Below are 14,136 nucleotides of genomic sequence, written 5' to 3' on the forward strand. Positions count from 1 at the left end.
ATATATATATATATATATATATATATATATATATATATATATATTCAATACATACTTATTTTCCCTCAGTTATGGACAGTGAGAGTTTGAAATATCCACAAAGTATTTGCAAGGTTAGTATTTTCTGATGCCTAGGTGCTTGAGCTTGTGAATGGCAGCCTTCTCCCTCAATCTTGACATAGTTCTTCTCTTGTCTGTCCTGTTTCCTTGTTTCTGTGGATGAGGGCACACCTTAATAATCTCACTTAGATTTTATTAGAACTCAAACATTTCTGGAACCAAACACAGTCCCATTCTGATGTAATAGAAATGAGAAATGCAAAATATGGATTTGAAGGTATGGAAGTAATTCACCCTACAGCATGAGAATTATTTTGGAACTCAACCATGTTCATTTAGCCTGCTCCTTCCCTGGTTGAAGTTGCAGGATTAAATTTGATAACTGAGACTCTATATGCTGCAAAGGTGAAATTAGACAGTCTAGGGCTCTTTACCAAGGAGATTTTCTTTCTTCTACTCTAGGGAATCAGGATGGATAATAGAAAAGAAATCAAAAAAGTTGTATGAAAGCAAAGAATGGGAAGATTGCAAAATATATCTACTAACAAATAAGGAAAGAAATAAGGACATGAAAACCGAGCATTCAATAAATTGTATATGTTGCTCTCACAAAAGGGGAGTAGGTAATAAAGTAAAAATGATGACTAGAAAGACCTAAGGCATCTGATGTTCTGGGAGACAGCATCTCCAGAGACTATGGGAGGATCAGTACAGTAAACATTTAAAAATGACTTTGGGCTGTGGAGATGGTTCAGAATCCATGTAAAAAGGCACCCGTGGAGGACAATGCAAGAGATGCAGAGACAGGACAATCCCTGGGGTTTATTGGTCCTCCAGTCTGGGTGAAGTGCTGCAGGCTTGAATCTGGAATGGAACCTTTCACAAGAATAACATGGCGGGTGACTAGGATGATTAAAGAAGATAGCGGATGTGCATAAGTACATACTCCCACACACATGAACTTCTATGAACATGTTTAAAGCTATTATTAAAAATTTTACTGTGTATTGTTGTTTTAAGACAGGATTTCTCTGTGTAGTCCTGATTGTCCTGGAGCATGCTCTGTAGACTAGGTTGGCTTCAAACTTCTCAAAACTCCCCTGCCTCTGCCTTCTAAGTGCTGAGATTAAACCCATGTGTCACCACAGACACATGAAGATCTCTGAGTTCAAGGCCAGCCTGTACTGCAGAGTGATGTCCAGGAAACCAGGTCAATGCAGAAAAACTCTGTCTCAGTGGAAACAAAAAAATGTATTATTAGTTTATTTACTTTGATTGAAAACATAGGCACATATTTATGCTTTTAAGTAAATGTAGTTTGTCATGCATGTTTGCCCATCATGTAACTTGCAGAATGTTCTCCAACAAAAACCATCAAATATCTGCACTGAAAGTATTCATATTATGAAAATTATCCTTTTTCAAATTTTGACTATAGTAATATTTTATCTACTGAGTAAAATAAGGCAATGGGAGCAATTGTAAATGTATTTTAAAGCTCTGGGTGCACATTTAAAGAGTGAGATTTCAGGTATTTCTGACTTCATATGTCAAATTTTACAGAAAAGAGGGCTGCCAGATTTTCTTAACTTCACTGAGAAAATCATTGTATTCTGTAATTTATTCCTTTAATGTTGCTATCAAATCCTTTACTATACATTTTGAAAGCAAACCACTTTCATATAGAGTATAGTCTACTAGATTTTTCAGTTTGTACTATTTCATATTTTGTATCTTGAATTAAATTATTCTAAAGAAATGTCACAAAATACTTTTATACTAAATATAGATATTTGAATGAGACTATAAGCCATAATCATCAATAGGTTCCAATATTATGATTAGTCAAAATAGAGCAGTCTTTCCATGCATTAGGTATTTCACAGAAGACATATATATGCTAACGTTAGAAAGCAACTACACATTTCTCATTCAGAGAAAAGGAGGAGGACCATATAGGGAGGAACTGTCATCATAGTTCAGTATAGTATTGATGACAACAATGTAATCACAAGAATAACTAATATTCTTCACTGTAATTTCACCACTATTAAATTCTTTTCTGCCTTTTATTATTAATTATAAAATGTATTCTCTTAATAGTACAAATATAACCATTATCTGCTGTTTTTCATTCAGTGTTAATTTCACTATCCTTGGTTACCCTAAAATACGTATTTTAATTGTTTTTGACCATAGGTGCATTGTTTTTCAATTTTTTAGCCACTGTTGCTTATTTTCTAGTATTTACTTCTTAACTAAGGGAAAATACTTAAAGGCATCGATGGATTGTCTTCTGAATAAAATCAATCAGAAGTAAATGCATACTTTGAGGCACATCCCACTATTTATATTGGACTGCCCTTTTGAAACCTCTACACTTTCAGATTAATTAATTAATTAATTAATTTGCTTTAGATCCCATCGCTCCTTCCCCTTCCTTTTCTCCCCGCCCCCCCGCCCAGTCCCTCCCTCTCATCTTCCCTTCTACCTCTCCTCCTTTTCTCCTCAGAAAAAGGAAGGCCTCCCAAGGATATCAGTCAACCTGGGCATATCAAGTTGCCATAAGACTGGGGGTATCTTCTCCTAAGGAGGCTAGAGGATGCTACCCAGTAGAGACAAAGTGTCCCCAAAACAACAGAGTCATAGACACTGGCTGCTTCCACAGTTAGGGATCTTACATGAAGACCAAGCTGCACATCTGTTACATATGTTCAGAGAGCCTAAGTCAATCCCATGTAAGCTCCCTGGTAGGCAGTTCTGTCTCTATGAGCCCCTGTGGGATCAGGTTAGTTGATTCTGTAGGTTTTTCTTGCAGTGTCCTTGGCCTCTCTGGCTCCTTCAATCATTCCTTCCCCTGTTCAGAAGGATTCCCCAAGCTCTGCTTTGTTTGGCTGTGGGTCTCTCTATCTTTTTCCATCAAAAGAAGTATATTTCTACTAGAAAAATTCAACACTACTTAGAAATGCTGCCAGCAAATCAAAGTATTGAAAAATCAAGTTCTTAATTCAGTCACTCTACTTAAAAAAAACAAAAAACAAACAACAACAACAACAACAACAAAAACAATACAAATGATAATGTACTCACTGCTGGCAACTAATATGAATAATTACAAAGGTCAACATAAATAGTTTTCTACCACATTCTTCTTGTATTTATTAATTGTCTTCTTCATAGGAAAATATTGTTTTCAAAGAAAGAAATTCTAGCCTTCTTGAATGCTTTCAAATCAAGAAAGATTTCCTATTTAATGTCTTGAAATTAATTCAAACCCAGAACATAGATCTTATATCAGTTTTTGACAGTGTTCTCAGAGCAGACTGTTTCATAAGAAGGGGATCATCTGCTCACAGCCAGCTACGGGATGGAACACAGGGTCCCCAATGGAGGAACTAGAGAAAGTACCCAANTACCTGAAGGGGGCTGCAACCCTGTAGGTGGAACAACAACAGGAACTAACCAGTACCCCCGGGGTTTGTGTTTCTAGCTGCATATGTAGCAGAAGATGACCTAATCGGCCATCAGTGGGAATAGAGGCTCCTTGGTCTTCCAAACTCTATATGACCTAGCACAAGGCAAGGCCTGGGCCAAGTAGTGGGAGTGGGTGGGTAGGGGAACAGAGGTGGGGGGAGGGGTATGGGAAACTTTCGGGATAGCATTTGAAATGTAAATAAAGAAAATAATAATAATAAAAAAAAGAAAAATTTAAAAGTTTAACAGAGAGGAAAAACACAATCTATAATTTTAGAATCCTATTCTAAAAATCTTATATAATCTTAAGTAGAAAGAAATCCTAATTTAACATATAAAAAATAAAAAAATTAAAAAAAAAAAAAAAAAAAAAGAAGGGGATCATCATTTCCCTAAACCCAGAAAATTTTGTTAATTGGCAAACTTGCAGTCGTAATGTGTTTTTAGGAAAAAATAACCTCAGCTTATATATGGGATCAACAAAGAAAAGAAAAATGGAAGTTGAAGAGGTAATGTAAAGTTACATGTAATTAAAATAATCCTATTATTGTCCCTTATTTATGTAACTGTTTTGACAGATAAAATATTCTGTTTTCCAGTGTTTCTAAGGTTGGAGTTTGTTTAGTTTGGTTTGGTTTGGTTTGGTTTGGTTTGGTTTGTTTTGCTTTGCTTTGCTTTGCTGTGCTGTGCTGTGCTGTGCTTTGCTTTGCTTTGCTGCTTTGGGATTTGTCTGTTTCCAAGGCTAGACTCCAACCAGTAATGCCCATCTTTTTGCCTCCCAAATGCTGGGTTTCAGGAGTACATAATCAGCAATGCTAAATCCATGCTTTTAAGACCCCCAAAACATAATCCAATATTTCGAGGGCGAAGAGACTCCCCACATCACCAAATTTTACACACTGTGCTTAACTCACTAATGTGGAGTAAGCTAGTTGTTATAATTTTATGTACATAGAGGAGAAAGTAAAATCCAATTCTTGTTCATTCAAAAGGTAGACATGAACAATTACAATCCTCAGGATGTTTTCCAATTAATGAAAAGGAAAGTTGGTGGATACTTAAAAATGGATGAGTGACTTTATATTTTAATTGTATCATCATTTGCTAGTGTTCCAAAAGTAAAATTTATTAGCTATCTGAATATGTTCTTTTTCTTTTTTTATTCTAGTTTCTTTGGCATAAATCATAAGCTGTGGTTTGTTTGGATCTTATTATGCATTTGTACCCTGTCTTTCAACACTCTTGATACACATAGTCCATTTAGACTGCTGAATAAGCAGGTTGCGAGAAAGAGAGAGAGAGAAAGCAATATAAAATTCTTTCCAGTCCAAGAAGCTTGTTTCCCAAGCAATATTTTCAGCTTCCTTAAAGATGTTTTCATTCATCACTTTTGATGAAAAACCCATATGTCCCCATGGCTCATATAGTAGAAGCTATAACCATGTACATCTGGGTAGCATGAAGAATGCTGAGTCTGAGCTGGCAGCCAAATTATGCTACCTTAATCTTCTATGCCTAGATCGGGGGAAATGGTAAAATGTAAAATAAATAGGATGGTCTAAAGGCACTAATGGCCCCATTTCATAGAATTTGGGGTATCACTTTTGACTCATATTACAATTTTTGAAGCTACTAATTAATAAGCTAGTATATGAAAGATTTTTCTTCAGTATAAGCTCCCCTTTCCCCATGATTCGATTTTCACTTACATAGTTAAAGGGAGTAACATACATAGTACCTGTGTGAATCCTAAGTATGATGCTTTGAATTTCTTTTTCACAATTTGTAGCTCTGTTGTTCTCACCTTTCCTGGCCCTACCCTTTGGCTTGTTCCCTAAGTCTAAATTTTTATGATAATGATTATTGATAACATATTCATCATATTTGTTTAGTTGTAGCTTTAAAAATGCATTATCATAGATTACTTAAATAAAGCAGTCTATAAGCTAGGAAAACAAAAGCTATTCCTCTTTCTAAATAAATTCTGGTTATCAAATTCAAGCATTAAAGTTTCTATCTTTATCTGTGGTTGGATCGTGAACGAATTCATGATGTTGGTAAGGGAAAGGCTTGTGGTGGGTTGTCACACAAAACTCATTGTAAGGCATCCTGGCTGACAGTGGAGTCCAAGGTCATTCATAGGTAGTTGATGAAATCACAAGCTTCAGTTTGATTCCTAGGGACAAAGGGGAGCAGAACCTGAATGAACAATGGAAGAATAAAATAAAAGTGATTTCAAATGAGTACTAAGGGGCAGAGGCTAAAATGCCAAGTCGGCATTTCTTGTGAATATTCCTATTGGTAGGGCTTAGAGCTATCTTACATATTTAAATAATCTTTCCCAAGTATGATATCCTTAATTGGTTATGTAATATCAAATGGGCAGCTTTAAAATCATAAACATACAAGCAACACTAAATGGACTCAGCTGATTGTATTCATATAATTAGTTATACACTGTGGAGAGTGTGTGTGTGTGTGTGTGTGTATGTGTGTGTGTTGTTTAACATTTCTCTTTAGTTTCCCTTTGTTTTGTAACCGTTCAACTATTATGTAAATGCTGTGTCCAATGAACTAAAACAAAATAGATGATAGCATTGTCCTTGACCTCAGATAGTTGATATTTTCACATTATGTTTTCCTAGTGTGATAGATGACATAACAGAGGCTTAGACATTACATTATGTAAATACTGAACACAAATCATTTTGCTTTTACATACATAAAATAAGAATGAAATATACAAACAAATATTAGGAACTGTGACTGTTTAAACATTGTTGTTTCATTGAGGTGTGTGTGTGTGTGTGTGTGTGTGTGTGTGTGTGTGTGTGTGTGTATGTTCAGTTTTGTACCTATCACAAACCCAACTATTATACTTTTAGGAATAGGCATGACGTTGCATTCAGTGCGTGGCTAACGTGAATACACAGTTTTAGGTTCTAACTCCAGCAAACTCCAATCCCTCAAACTAATTTACAAAGTAGCTATTTCTGTAATAATAAGAACTTTGTAAAAAATTAGGCAATAATAATGGACCTGATTCACACACACATACAAACACACACACACACACACACACACACACACACACACACATTATTTTTCTATTATGCTTCTAATTTTGTTGTGGATTTTTCTTTTTTCTGGTTTCAGTGTGGATAAGCACAGCTTCCATTCTGAATGTCAACTCTGTGTACAAGTCTATTAAGTTGTACAGTTTTGTTTCTGTTTAATTTGGCTGTGTCCCATTATTTCTTTTCAGGGTTTATTATTATAAAGTAAAACATGTAAATTGTAAAATAAACCAGCAAAATGTGAAAGTGTAAACCTTCTGGTTAACTTTGGACTAGAATTACAATAACAACATTTGCAGGCAGACTACTAGAATTGAACAATCCGCTTTATGGAACTTCTTTTTCTTTTTTCTTCTTGTCCCTCCTCCTCCTCCTCCTCCTCCTCCTCTTCCTCCTCCTCTTCCTCCTCCTCCTCCTCTCTTGCTGATCTACACTGAAGTGTCCCGTTGCTTGTGCTATCATTACTTTCGACCTTGATTTTGATTTCCCAAATTGAAAAACAGCAGATTTCAGGGAGAAAATATGAGTATAAACAGAAATCTTGTTGAGGAATATAGAGGGTACCTTCAAACAATTTTTTTTGTGAACCTTAGACAGTAAGTTTCACTTAATTTTAAAAGGATTCAAGGACATTCATAAATTCATATCTTTGTTTTGAAAAGTTAAAATGAATTGAATAGTTTTAACAACATGGACAAAAGTGTTGAAAATCTGGTCAGGTGCTAATAGGAAAAGCTCATTATAATCTTTTTCACATAAAATGATGTATTAGACTGAGCTGGCTGCCTTTACAAAGTCCCTCAGGCTGGGCGTGTTATGCAACAGAGATGGATCATCTCAATGCTTTACAGGCCTTACACCAAGTATTTACAAAGTGAGTTTCTTCTGAGGGAAGGACCCTTGCCAAGCCTTTCTCCTTAGTTTGTATATGACTGTTTCTATACTACAATGTTACATTTCCTATACATGGGTCTCGAAATTTCTCCTTCACATAAGAGCATGAGTCTGTATTGTAGAATACATTTATATGACTGTGTTAACTCAGTTATATTTCTAAAGACCTATCTCCAAATATGGTTATATTCTTGCACAAAAATTTGGGACTTCAACACATCAATGGAAGCAGAACTTACCTGCTATGTCTTTTCGGTCCCTGTGGTAAGCCTGTCTCTCTAGTGGGACTGCGCAGAGGTTAGGAGAGGTGACAGGCTTCACTGGCTTCCACTCCCCTTGGCAAGGTGCTTACCTGTGAGATGACACATTGAAACCACCTTTAAATGATTCTGTTTCATATTTAATTCATTACACTCCTTTCTCCTCGCAAATGCAATTTTTCTGTTTATAATTGAATAGTCATGAAGTTTGACTATATACAGACAGTGAACTAATCAATCCAGAAGAGTATCCAAACCCATATAATTGCCCTATTTCTAACAACAGATTAATAAATTGGCAGTCTGGCATCTATCACTCAGACTTGTGCATTGGAATACATGGGGAGGGCTTAGGGGGCAATGCCAGAGATCAACCTCAGGAACTATCCACCCTGTTTTTTAAAGACAGAGTTCCCTACTAACCTGAGGCTCATTAATTAGGCTAGGCTGCCTGCCCAGCTAGCCCTAGGGAGCAGCCTGCTCTGGGATTACAAGCACATGACACCACTTGAGCTTTCTTCTTCTTTTTTAAAATATGTACTCTGGGAATCAAATTCAGTTGCTCTAACTTTTGTGGTAACCATTTTACTGCCTGAGTATGCCCCTAGCCCTTTCATGTGTGCCAGCTGTCAGTATACTTTTATTAAGCCTGCCGCAGTGTACCATGCTAACTTTCGAAGAAGTTGGGCAACATAATCAGGTCTCTAGATGAATCTATGATCACCTTCTCTTTTCCTACTCACCTCTACATTGAGTAACAAAGAAGCCCTTGCAGGGCATCCTTTTGAAGTTTCCTTTTCCTTATTTTTAAGCAGGAGAAGCAAACCTCAATAGCCTAAAGTAGTCTGATGCCAGATATGAAGGAAAATCGTTATCGTTAAGAAATACACAGTCTGTTACTTTTAAGAACATAAAGGTTTTCTTTGGTGAACATGCATCTGTTCCACTGTAGAATGAATATTGTACCCTAGAAGAAATAATAATTTGTATCCTAAAATTAATTGCATCCCTTTTTTTTGGATATTTTCTTCATTAATATTTCAAAAGTTTTCCCCTTTCCAGGTCCCTCCTTTGGAAACCACCTATCACACCCCCCTCCCCTTGCCTCTATGAGGGTGCTCCCCCACCCACCTACCCACTCCCATCTTCCTTCTCTGGCATTTCCCTACACTGGGCCATCAAACATCCTCAGGCCCAAGGACCTCTATAGAAGTATGTTTTACCATTCGACATTTTAGCACCCTAAGTGTGTGTTATTGCTTTATCATTAATGTTTTATCAGGAAATGACAATTTTTGTGTGTCTTGTATTTACAATTACATATGTAAACAAAATTACTAAAGTTTCATACTAGGTCCTATATCTTCCATTCTCAACAATAAGTAACACTTCTTTCTTTGTTTATGTATCTTGTATGTAGTCACAGGCCCACGTAGAATCACTTGGTTAGAAGTTAATTGTTTTAAGTTAGCCTTATAATAACATGCCATAAAAAAAGTGAAGAAGTCTGAAGAACAATGGGGCCCTAAACTACCAGCTATCATGAGTGACCATCATGTGTGTCAGGGTATCGCCGTAAAAGTCGCTACCTAGTCTGTTTATATAAAGTTAGATAAGGATAAGCTTAATGCTGAGAAAATCTATAAATAATTATACAGTTCACCAAGTGAGGTAACACTGTACCCCGAGGAGTCTGAATCAGATGGCTCAGAATGTGAAGGAAAATATTTGTGTTTAACTGGAATTTAATTTAGTTTTACATCCTTACTATAGGTTAATCCGCCCTGAAACTAGGTCACTAAATTGGTAGTGTTTTGAAGAAGTGTTAATTTCTTTTGCCCTATCTGAGAGGCCTGTGGACCAACTTCTGTGGTTTATAATGTAAATCTATACTGATCCAGACTACTGTGAGGAACTAATACCCTGATGATCAGTGAAGTGGCTGAAATGAACACCACTGTTGAACTGTGAAACAGGATTTTATGTAAAGTCCCTTCCAAATCCAGTTTAATAAGAATGGATTCAGCTGTAATTAGTGCCATCATTTTGAAGTAGGTGCTAATAACTATCACTAAACAAATAGCGACCAATATTAAATATACATGTCTCAACTCTTGATTTATCTAGTAAAAAACAAATTTTATTGCTATTTGACAACAAATCTCCAGTTAACCTTCTTTCAATTTTCATAACCCATGAATGGTCCTGGACTATACAAAAATGAAGTGTGTTTATATTCTGTCTCCTTGTGTGCAGGTATCATAACATACAATCAAAGAGAGTTCCAAAATACTTTTTGGCAAAGTAACTTTTAGTTATTTTTGTTACTTGTTAATTCTCCCATTTAACCTAGCCATGTGCCTGTGTAGAGACAAATACAAGCTATGCTGGCTAGGAGAGGTGCTGATAATTAAATAGATGTCTATAATCTGCAATATTTACTCTTTTAAATTAACCTGAAAACTCATATTTTCTCTGTTTCTTTTTTTTTCCATTGGTTATTTTCTTATATTTCAAATATTATCCCCTTTCCAGGTCTCCACTCTGGAAATCCCCATCCCATCCCCCTCCCCCTGCCTCTATAATGATGCTCACCCACCTACCCATTCCTTCCTCCCTGCCATAGCATTCACCTACACTGGGGCAGTGAGCCTTCACAGGACCAAGGCATCTTCTCCCATTGATGCCCAACAAGGCCAACCTCTGATACATATGAGGCTGGAACCATGGGTCCTTCCATGTGTACTCTTTGTTTGGTGGTCCAGTCCCCAGTGGCTCCTGGGAGGCAGGTCAGGCCAGTTAATACTATTGCTCCACCCCTGAGGCTGCAAACCTACTCAGTTCCTTCAGTCCCTTCTCCAACTCCTCCATCAGGGACCTGTGCTCAATCCAATGGTTGACTGCAAGCATCCACCTCTGTATTTGTCAGGCTCTGGCAGAGTCTCTCAGGAGATAGCCATATCAGGCTTATATCAGCAAGCACTTCCCAGCATCCACAATAGCGTCTAGGTTTGGCGGCTGTATATGGGATGGATCCCCAGGTGGAGCAGTCTCCGGATGGCCTTTCCTTCAGTCTTTGCTCCAGACTTTGTCTCCATATTTCCTCCTGTGAGTATTTAGTTCCCCCTTCTAAGAAGCACTGAAGTATCCACACTTTGGTCTTCCTTCTTCCTTAGTTTCATATGGTCTGTGAATTATATCTTGGGTATTCCGAACTTTTAGGTTAATATCCACTTATCAGTGAGTGCATATCATGTGTGTTCTTTTGTGACTGGGTTACCTCACTCAGAATGATATTTTCAAGTTCCATCCATTTGCCTGTGAATTTCATGAATTAATTATTTTTAATAGCTGAGTAGTATTCCATTGTGCAAATGTACCTCACATTCTGTATCCTTTCCTCTGTTGAAGAACATCTGGTTTGTTTCCAGCTTCTGGCTATTATAAATATGACTGCAATTCTTAATGGCCAATAAACATCCTAGTTCATGTTAACCATCTAAGGAGGCATACTATAAACCAGAAATGGTGAAGAGATGCAGCGCAGGATCCTAGGGCAGTGTTTGACAGATACTGACCCTACCACAGGGAAAGAACTTTTCCCTAGGATATTAAAAAAGCATACTATGCATTCCATATGATCCATTCTGCATCAATAACAGGTGTATGTATGACACAAACTAATGGAAGGAAGAATTTGTGTTTGTTGAGCAGCTCTTTGGCAAGACCTCTCCACTAGCTGTCTTCTTTAATGTCTGAGCAAGATTACAACAGTCTGCCAAGTTCATTCATCAAATAAAGAAGCCAAATCAAATTTTCTCAAATGGAAAAATTAGCCTAATTCTAGCAACCGATAAATGAGACAGTTCTTTCTATTATCCCAGTCTTTAGAATGGTGATGATCTACACCTAATCATAGTTGGAATCTTTCAAAAGATTCTCTCTTCAGGAATTTTGAGGCGCTTTTATTAGTTGACTAAGAAAATAGAATCAGTTACATAGGGTGAATTGAGATAACATTTGCTCCTTCATGTGTCAATTAGAACAAATTCTCTGCTAAGTTTTGCTTTGAATCACACCAGTAAACCAAAACTATCTATACTAGCCAATACATGTACATGACAACTTGTTTAATATTAAATCCCATGAATTATTCAGAAAAGCTCACTTTTCAATGAAAATCTATTTCCATTATGTAGTATTCTCTTCATCAGAAATGGATAAGTTTTGTTGGCTTATCTCTGCATCAACCTAGAAAAAACTCTATGTCATCTTCAGAATTTTGCTAGTGTGCACACTAAAAATCATTCAGGCAGAACCAGTTTTTTATCCGTAGATCTAGCACACTAATTAAAGCCAAAAGAAAGTCAAGGTGCTAGTCATGGGGTTGACCAAGGACTCATTTCCCCTGATCTCCACCTAAGACTAGGCTAATTCAAGTATCAGGTTACAGCGTTAATGCTTTTACTCTTGAGAAAATGGCAATTTCTTGTAAAATGCTTCCTCCTTCTTAACATATCAGTATTTACAGGCAAGTTAAGTTGTTTGGCTAACAAATTATACCTTAAAAGTAATCAGAGTAGTCTATGAAGAACACATTATAGTCTACCACATGTACCCTAGGTGTCCATTGCTTGAGTCGCCTCAAACCTCCAGGTCTCTGAACATAATCTTGCTAAGTCTGCACTTAGCTTTAGAGACCCTTTCAAGTTTATTTGTATTTGTTCTGCTGTACTGGGGTACAACATTAGGCCGTGTCCATGCTAGGCAAGTGCTCTACAACTAAGCAACATCCCCACTCTTCTGTGAAAGTAGATACCCTGAGTTCTAGCTATCTTTAGTTCACTATTTTTGTTCTAAGTCCTACTTCATCATGTTTGTACTATTCTTATATTGTCAGGTAGCCAGGAAGGCTATTAAAGCTAGATCCTTCCCTCCCAACTCCCTGATAGCACTAGAAAGAAATAGTATCACAACCACCCATCCTTAGGCCTCTTGGTCAGTTGAGTAGCATAGCCTCCATTTTGCATGGAGACATGGCATGCTGATTGGGCCCAAAGACTAGAACTAAATGCGCTATTTATTATTTCCTCTCCTAGAGGCAATCCAGGTAGGTTTACCAGCTAGCTACCTGTATTCTCCCCAAGCTCCACTTCCTACTGAAAAGCAGATTGACAAAGAGATGGAAAAAATGATGGTCCTTTTGATGAATTTCATTGCCTTCCTCGTGGCAGATTTTCCACAGCAGTGCTCTTGCTCGCTTGTCTTAGCTCTCACTTAAGCAAGTATAACTTTCTGTCTGTCTCTTTTATTTTGTATTATTGGTGCAAGCCTGGAATTGCTTTCCTTGATGTTGTGGGCTTTCTCACAATTTTTCTGAACCTTCTATCTCCTTCCACTATGCAGCTGTTTACGAAACTTCATTTCTGACCAAACTAGCTTTCTCAGACCCTAACTCAAAACAATGGCTATTTCTTGTCCTCTTTTCCATCTCTCTCCTCCTATAGCTGCTAAGATTCACAGCTTCCCTACCCTTCTCATTGTTCTCTCAAAGTCTAATAATATAGTCCTCAAGTCCCCTCTAAACCCCTGTCTAACTTAGAACCCAAAATATAGCCAAGCATGGTAGCACAGGATTCAGAACTCCAGAGGCAGAGTTAGGTTGAGTTCTTGAGTTTGAAGTTAGCCTGCTCTACATAGTAAGTTCTTTGCTAACAGAGGGTCACATAGCAATACCCTATCTCAAAAACAAAACAAAATAAAACAAACAAAACAAAGCAACCACAAAATACAGAATTCAAATAATCAATCCAGATATCTATGGTAAAAATATCATTATAGTAATACATAGGTCAAGAAATGAATCTATGTGACTATCACCTACATAAAAAGATGCCTACTGTAATCTATAAGGACATAATTAAAAATCCACTGAAAAGAAAGTTCTTATCTCAATATGAGAAAGAGTTAAAATAGTTATGAAACAGAAAATTGTAAATATGACTGTGGTTATGCTTTTAAAAATTCTACGTTACAATGAGACAGCTATGGGAAAATATAGAGTGTCTGAGTTCAACAGAGCCTTTTTCCTTTCTTGGGGAGTTACTTGGATGGCAGGGGTAGGGGTTTTATTTTAGCATTTCAGAAAACTCAATAGCAAACAAAGCTCTCTGAGCTGTAGGTTTTCAGATTCTTTTCTCACAAATTTACAAAATAAAATATCCAGCCCACAGGGAATGAGTTTTAAAGGGAATGTCATCCTAGAATTCATAGAAAAGAGGGAGAAGAAGCATAGGGAGGGGAAGGAGGAGGAAGAAGTTCAGAGATGGGAGAGGGAAAAGGGGAAGAAGAGGGAGGAGAGGGAGAGGGAG

Source organism: Mus pahari, chromosome 2 (genome assembly GCF_900095145.1).
Source record: "Mus pahari chromosome 2, PAHARI_EIJ_v1.1, whole genome shotgun sequence".
NCBI lineage: Eukaryota > Metazoa > Chordata > Mammalia > Rodentia > Muridae > Mus > Mus pahari.